The 8,456-nt window shown below is 38.2% G+C and overlaps 1 long non-coding RNA gene across 1 annotated transcript; it reads left to right on the forward strand.

Annotated features, from left to right (window-relative positions):
* The first annotated feature begins 635 nt into the window (after positions 1–635).
* On the forward strand, positions 636–1,368 carry LOC143500447 (uncharacterized). Its single transcript, XR_013126811.1, has 3 exons — positions 636–961; positions 1,037–1,162; positions 1,272–1,368. It is a non-coding gene; the product is annotated as an uncharacterized LOC143500447 (long non-coding RNA).
* The last annotated feature ends 7,088 nt before the right edge of the window (positions 1,369–8,456 follow it).

The following is an 8,456-nucleotide window of genomic DNA, read 5'->3' on the forward strand; positions in this document are numbered from 1 at the left end:
CGGACTACAACCGGACGAAGGTATGCATGTGTTGGCATTGATAAATCAATTTATCATACATGAATGAATTTATTCAAAATATAACATGTACTTCTTTGTATTTGTTCTTTGCAGTGCGCCGTTGACATCATGGACCAGAAGGCGCGTGCATACACAGTGCGCGCAGGAACACGCCGGTGGCCCGTTGCAGTGTTTTATAACATACTTGACCTGGCAGCGATGAACGCGCATGTTTTGTACACGGCATGTACGGGGTCCACAGAGAGTAGGAGAGTTTTTATGTGTACTCTTGCTGAGGAACTCCGTCTTCGTTTCCTACAGGAAAAGGAGTTGAAGAGAACGCCACGTCCTTCGCCTGCTCCTGGAAAGAAGACTACGTGTCAGGTGCAGACAAACTGCAACCGGAACCACAGCATAACCCCGTGCGCTGCATGCGGCAAGTACACCTGTCGCAAGTGTAGGGCAGAGTGTCCCTGGCTGTGTGGCAACTGTGTACCTAAAACTACATGAAGGTACGTCGATAAGTATATTTATATATATATATATATATATAAATATATTATATATATATACAGACAACCAATCACACACACATATATATACACACACACTATTATTTGAACATAACCAAAAATCTCTTCTCTTTCTGTTCCACAGTCGCACATCATGAAACCCGGTGTCACGGTCTGCCCCGCATCTCCTGCCATTTCATGTCTGTTTCCGTGTTAGTCCTCTGTTTATTTCTCGTCGTGGTTGCTGGTTATTTTTCTCATGGTTGCTGGAATTGGATTCCCGTTCTGTTATGACCCATGCCTGTGACATTTTCACAGAATCAATTTATACATGAATGAATTCGTTCTAAATATAACATGTACTTCTGTGCGTGCATACACAGTGCGCGCAGGAACACGCCGGTGGCCCGTTGACCTTGGCAGCGATGAACGATGAACCTGCCGCAAATGTAAGAAAGAGGGTCCCTGGCTGGTACACATGAATAAATTCGTTCAAAATATAACATGTACTTTGTTCTTTGCAGTGCGCCGTTGACAGACATCATGAAGGTGCGTGCATACACAGTGCACGCAGGAACACGCCGGTGGCCCGTTGCATGCAGCGAGTACACCCTGGCTGTGTAGCAACTGTTGGCTACAACTACATGAAGGTACGTTGATAAGTAGGCCTACATACGTAACACCACATATGTTACGTATTTTTGTCTTCTGAAAGATTTTATTGAAAATGTAAGGTGTACCTTGAATTGTTCTCCACAGCATCAACGCGTGTGTTGCATGCGGCAAGTGCATCTGGCGAGTACACCCTCAACTTCAAGACACCCTCAACTTTCTTGACATTCCACTTCAAGAAACCCGGAATAGACATCCATGTTTGATCAAAATAAAGTTGTTTTACAGCACATGAATTTGTTCTTCCTGTCTTTTCCTCTCCTTTTCCAGTCTGCTGTTTAGATCACAACATTTATCAGCCATATATATAATTGCGCCATATAATTTCTTAGCTTTTCAAACGCGAATTCAAACGCGGAAACAGAAAGTGTAACAAATATTATATAGTGTAGTAAATATACAAAGAGCTTCAAACAATATACAAAGAGGTTCAGACAATTTTATTTATTTTTATTGTTTGACGGGACTCATTTGAGAAACTCTCTACGTGCGCTTGAATTGTATCTTTTGAAACACGAGTCTACAAAATTTCCGCTGTTTGTTGTAGGATCGGTAACATATACAGTCTGCTTGTTTGTAACCAAGTTTTTCGTGAAGTATCACGTTTGGTGCCTTGTATGAGCTTGGAGGTGAGCCGCTTGTGCTTTGGCAGGCGTATGAGCTGGGGGTGAGACGCTTCCACCGCATTACCAAGACAATGGGCGTTAATCTCTTCACAGCAGGGGAGTGGGCTACATGGACCTTACTAAGCCTTGCGAAAATTTTCGCGGCCGTCGGGTTCCTAGTGTTAAGCGCTCTAAACAGTGTTTCTGTGCATAACTTGGGGCAAAAGTGCAACTTTTGAAGAATGAACTGAAAACTCATATTTTGTTTCAAAACAGTGTTTGGATGTGATAACAAGCTGTTTTATCATGTTTGTAATGTTACACATGCATTTCCAAACAAGTAGTAAGTCTTGCATTAAGGCGTTCAAAACAGCGTTTGCTGGCGTTGTAAGTGCTCTAAACAGTGTTTCTGAGCATAACTTGGGGCAAAAGTGCAACTTTTGAAGAATGAACTGAAAACTCATATTTTGTTTCAAAACTGTGTTTGGATGTGATAACAAGCTGTTTTATCATGTTTGTGATGTTACACATGCATTTCCAAACAAGTAGTAAGTCTTGCATTAAGGCGTTCAAAACAGCGTTTGCTGGCGCTGTAAGCGCTCTAAACAGTGGTTCTGAGCATAACTTGTGGCAAAAGTGCAACTTTTGAAGAATGAACTGAAAACTCATATTTTGTTTCAAAACAGTGTTTGGATGTGATAACAAGCTGTTTTATCATGTTTGTAATGTTACACATGCATTTCCAAACAAGTAGTAAGTCTTGCATTAAGGCGTTCAAAACAGCGTTTGCTGGCGCTGTAAGCGCTCTAAACAGTGTTTCTGAGCATAACTTGTGGCAAAAGTGCAACTTTTGAAGAATGAACTGAAAACTCATATTTTGTTTCAAAACTGTGTTTGGATGTGATAACAAGCTGTTTTATCATGTTTGTGATGTTACACATGCATTTCCAAACAAGTAGTAAGTCTTGCATTAAGGCGTTCAAAACAGCGTTTGCTGGCGCTGTAAGCGCTCTAAGCAGTGGTTCTGAGCATAACTTGTGGCAAAAGTGCAACTTTTGAAGAATGAACTGAAAACTCATATTTTGTTTCAAAACTGTGTTTGGATGTGATAACAAGCTGTTTTATCATGTTTGTGATGTTACACATGCATTTCCAAACAAGTAGTAAGTCTTGCATTAAGGCGTTCAAAACAGCGTTTGCTGGCGCTGTAAGCGCTCTAAACAGTGTTTCTGTGCATAACTTGGGGCAAAAGTGCAACTTTTGAAGAATGAACTGAAAACTCATATTTTGTTTCAAAACAGTGTTTGGATGTGATAACAAGCTGTTTTATCATGTTTGTAATGTTACACATGCATTTCCAAACAAGTAGTAAGTCTTGCATTAAGGCGTTCAAAACAGCGTTTGCTGGCGTTGTAAGTGCTCTAAACAGTGTTTCTGAGCATAACTTGGGGCAAAAGTGCAACTTTTGAAGAATGAACTGAAAACTCATATTTTGTTTCAAAACTGTGTTTGGATGTGATAACAAGCTGTTTTATCATGTTTGTGATGTTACACATGCATTTCCAAACAAGTAGTAAGTCTTGCATTAAGGCGTTCAAAACAGCGTTTGCTGGCGCTGTAAGCGCTCTAAACAGTGGTTCTGAGCATAACTTGTGGCAAAAGTGCAACTTTTGAAGAATGAACTGAAAACTCATATTTTGTTTCAAAACAGTGTTTGGATGTGATAACAAGCTGTTTTATCATGTTTGTAATGTTACACATGCATTTCCAAACAAGTAGTAAGTCTTGCATTAAGGCGTTCAAAACAGCGTTTGCTGGCGCTGTAAGCGCTCTAAACAGTGTTTCTGAGCATAACTTGTGGCAAAAGTGCAACTTTTGAAGAATGAACTGAAAACTCATATTTTGTTTCAAAACTGTGTTTGGATGTGATAACAAGCTGTTTTATCATGTTTGTGATGTTACACATGCATTTCCAAACAAGTAGTAAGTCTTGCATTAAGGCGTTCAAAACAGCGTTTGCTGGCGCTGTAAGCGCTCTAAACAGTGTTTCTGTGCATAACTTGGGGCAAAAGTGCAACTTTTGAAGAATGAACTGAAAACTCATATTTTGTTTCAAAACAGTGTTTGGATGTGATAACAAGCTGTTTTATCATGTTTGTAATGTTACACATGCATTTCCAAACAAGTAGTAAGTCTTGCATTAAGGCGTTCAAAACAGCGTTTGCTGGCGTTGTAAGTGCTCTAAACAGTGTTTCTGAGCATAACTTGGGGCAAAAGTGCAACTTTTGAAGAATGAAAAGAAAACTCATATTTTGAATGAAAACAGTGTTTGGATGTGATAACAAGCTGTTTTATCATGTTTGTAATGTTACACATGCATTTCCAAACAAGTAGTAAGTCTTGCATTAAGGCGTTCAAAACAGCGTTTGCTGGCGTTGTAAGTGCTCTAAACAGTGTTTCTGAGCATAACTTGGGGCAAAAGTGCAACTTTTGAAGAATGAAAAGAAAACTCATATTTTGAAAGAAAACAGTGTTTGGATGTGATAAGCTGTTTTATCATGTTTGTAATGTTACACATGCATTTCCAAACAAGTAGTAAGTCTTGCATTAAGGCGTTCAAAACAGCGTTTGCTGGCGTTGTAAGTGCTCTAAACAGTGTTTCTGAGCATAACTTGTGGCAAAAGTGCAACTTTTGAAGAATGAACTGAAAACTCATATTTTGTTTCAAAACAGTGTTTGGATGTGATAACAAGCTGTTTTATCATGTTTGTGATGTTACACATACATTTCCAAACAAGTAGTAAGTCTTGCATTAAGGCGTTCAAAACAGCGTTTGCTGGCGTTGTAAGTGCTCTAAACAGTGTTTCTGAGCATAACTTGTGGCAAAAGTGCAACTTTTGAAGAATGAACTGAAAACTCATATTTTGTTTCAAAACTGTGTTTGGATGTGATAACAAGCTGTTTTATCATGTTTGTGATGTTACACATGCATTTCCAAACAAGTAGTAAGTCTTGCATTAAGGCGTTCAAAACAGCGTTTGCTGGCGTTGTAAGTGCTCTAAACAGTGTTTCTGAGCATAACTTGGGGCAAAAGTGCAACTTTTGAAGAATGAACTGAAAACTCATATTTTGTTTCAAAACTGTGTTTGGATGTGATAACAAGCTGTTTTATCATGTTTGTGATGTTACACATGCATTTCCAAACAAGTAGTAAGTCTTGCATTAAGGCGTTCAAAACAGCGTTTGCTGGCGCTGTAAGCGCTCTAAACAGTGGTTCTGAGCATAACTTGTGGCAAAAGTGCAACTTTTGAAGAATGAACTGAAAACTCATATTTTGTTTCAAAACAGTGTTTGGATGTGATAACAAGCTGTTTTATCATGTTTGTGATGTTACACATGCATTTCCAAACAAGTAGTAAGTCTTGCATTAAGGCGTTCAAAACAGCGTTTGCTGGCGTTGTAAGTGCTCTAAACAGTGTTTCTGAGCATAACTTGTGGCAAAAGTGCAACTTTTGAAGAATGAACTGAAAACTCATATTTTGTTTCAAAACTGTGTTTGGATGTGATAACAAGCTGTTTTATCATGTTTGTGATGTTACACATGCATTTCCAAACAAGTAGTAAGTCTTGCATTAAGGCGTTCAAAACAGCGTTTGCTGGCGCTGTAAGCGCTCTAAACAGTGTTTCTGTGCATAACTTGGGGCAAAAGTGCAACTTTTGAAGAATGAACTGAAAACTCATATTTTGTTTCAAAACAGTGTTTGGATGTGATAACAAGCTGTTTTATCATGTTTGTGATGTTACACATGCATTTCCAAACAAGTAGTAAGTCTTGCATTAAGGCGTTCAAAACAGCGTTTGCTGGCACTGTAAGCTCTCTAAACAGTGTTTCTGAGCATAACTTGGGGCAAAAGTGCAACTTTTGAAGAATGAACTGAAAACTCATATTTTGTTTCAAAACTGTGTTTGGATGTGATAACAAGCTGTTTTATCATGTTTGTGATGTTACACATGCATTTCCAAACAAGTAGTAAGTCTTGCATTAAGGCGTTCAAAACAGCGTTTGCTGGCGCTGTAAGCGCTCTAAACAGTGGTTCTGAGCATAACTTGTGGCAAAAGTGCAACTTTTTAAGAATGAACTGAAAACTCATATTTTGTTTCAAAACTGTGTTTGGATGTGATAACAAGCTGTTTTATCATGTTTGTGATGTTACACATGCATTTCCAAACAAGTAGTAAGTCTTGCATTAAGGCGTTCAAAACAGCGTTTGCTGGCGCTGTAAGCGCTCTAAACAGTGTTTCTGTGCATAACTTGGGGCAAAAGTGCAACTTTTGAAGAATGAACTGAAAACTCATATTTTGTTTCAAAACAGTGTTTGGATGTGATAACAAGCTGTTTTATCATGTTTGTAATGTTACACATGCATTTCCAAACAAGTAGTAAGTCTTGCATTAAGGCGTTCAAAACAGCGTTTGCTGGCGTTGTAAGTGCTCTAAACAGTGTTTCTGAGCATAACTTGTGGCAAAAGTGCAACTTTTGAAGAATGAACTGAAAACTCATATTTTGTTTCAAAACTGTGTTTGGATGTGATAACAAGCTGTTTTATCATGTTTGTGATGTTACACATGCATTTCCAAACAAGTAGTAAGTCTTGCATTAAGGCGTTCAAAACAGCGTTTGCTGGCGTTGTAAGTGCTCTAAACAGTGTTTCTGAGCATAACTTGTGGCAAAAGTGCAACTTTTGAAGAATGAACTGAAAACTCATATTTTGTTTCAAAACTGTGTTTGGATGTGATAACAAGCTGTTTTATCATGTTTGTGATGTTACACATGCATTTCCAAACAAGTAGTAAGTCTTGCATTAAGGCGTTCAAAACAGCGTTTGCTGGCGCTGTATGCGCTCTAAACAGTGTTTCTGTGCATAACTTGGGGCAAAAGTGCAACTTTTGAAGAATGAACTGAAAACTCATATTTTGTTTCAAAACTGTGTTTGGATGTGATAACAAGCTGTTTTATCATGTTTGTGATGTTACACATGCATTTCCAAACAAGTAGTAAGTCTTGCATTAAGGCGTTCAAAACAGCGTTTGCTGGCGCTGTAAGCGCTCTAAACAGTGGTTCTGAGCATAACTTGTGGCAAAAGTGCAACTTTTGAAGAATGAACTGAAAACTCATATTTTGTTTCAAAACTGTGTTTGGATGTGATAACAAGCTGTTTTATCATGTTTGTGATGTTACACATGCATTTCCAAACAAGTAGTAAGTCTTGCATTAAGGCGTTCAAAACAGCGTTTGCTGGCGCTGTAAGCGCTCTAAACAGTGTTTCTGTGCATAACTTGGGGCAAAAGTGCAACTTTTGAAGAATGAACTGAAAACTCATATTTTGTTTCAAAACAGTGTTTGGATGTGATAACAAGCTGTTTTATCATGTTTGTAATGTTACACATGCATTTCCAAACAAGTAGTAAGTCTTGCATTAAGGCGTTCAAAACAGCGTTTGCTGGCGTTGTAAGTGCTCTAAACAGTGTTTCTGAGCATAACTTGGGGCAAAAGTGCAACTTTTGAAGAATGAAAAGAAAACTCATATTTTGAATGAAAACAGTGTTTGGATGTGATAACAAGCTGTTTTATCATGTTTGTAATGTTACACATGCATTTCCAAACAAGTAGTAAGTCTTGCATTAAGGCGTTCAAAACAGCGTTTGCTGGCGTTGTAAGTGCTCTAAACAGTGTTTCTGAGCATAACTTGGGGCAAAAGTGCAACTTTTGAAGAATGAAAAGAAAACTCATATTTTGAAAGAAAACAGTGTTTGGATGTGATAACAAGCTGTTTTATCATGTTTGTAATGTTACACATGCATTTCCAAACAAGTAGTAAGTCTTGCATTAAGGCGTTCAAAACAGCGTTTGCTGGCGTTGTAAGTGCTCTAAACAGTGTTTCTGAGCATAACTTGTGGCAAAAGTGCAACTTTTGAAGAATGAACTGAAAACTCATATTTTGTTTCAAAACTGTGTTTGGATGTGATAACAAGCTGTTTTATCATGTTTGTGATGTTACACATGCATTTCCAAACAAGTAGTAAGTCTTGCATTAAGGCGTTCAAAACAGCGTTTGCTGGCGCTGTAAGCGCTCTAAACAGTGTTTCTGTGCATAACTTGGGGCAAAAGTGCAACTTTTGAAGAATGAACTGAAAACTCATATTTTGTTTCAAAACAGTGTTTGGATGTGATAACAAGCTGTTTTATCATGTTTGTGATGTTACACATGCATTTCCAAACAAGTATTAAGTCTTGCATTAAGGCGTTCAAAACAGCGTTTGCTGGCACTGTAAGCTCTCTAAACAGTGTTTCTGAGCATAACTTGGGGCAAAAGTGCAACTTTTGAAGAATGAACTGAAAACTCATATTTTGTTTCAAAACTGTGTTTGGATGTGATAACAAGCTGTTTTATCATGTTTGTGATGTTACACATGCATTTCCAAACAAGTAGTAAGTCTTGCATTAAGGCGTTCAAAACAGCGTTTGCTGGCGCTGTAAGCGCTCTAAACAGTGGTTCTGAGCATAACTTGTGGCAAAAGTGCAACTTTTTAAGAATGAACTGAAAACTCATATTTTGTTTCAAAACTGTGTTTGGATGTGATAACAAGCTGTTTTATCATGTTTGTG

This window comes from Brachyhypopomus gauderio, unplaced genomic scaffold (assembly GCF_052324685.1).
Source record: "Brachyhypopomus gauderio isolate BG-103 unplaced genomic scaffold, BGAUD_0.2 sc150, whole genome shotgun sequence".
NCBI lineage: Eukaryota > Metazoa > Chordata > Actinopteri > Gymnotiformes > Hypopomidae > Brachyhypopomus > Brachyhypopomus gauderio.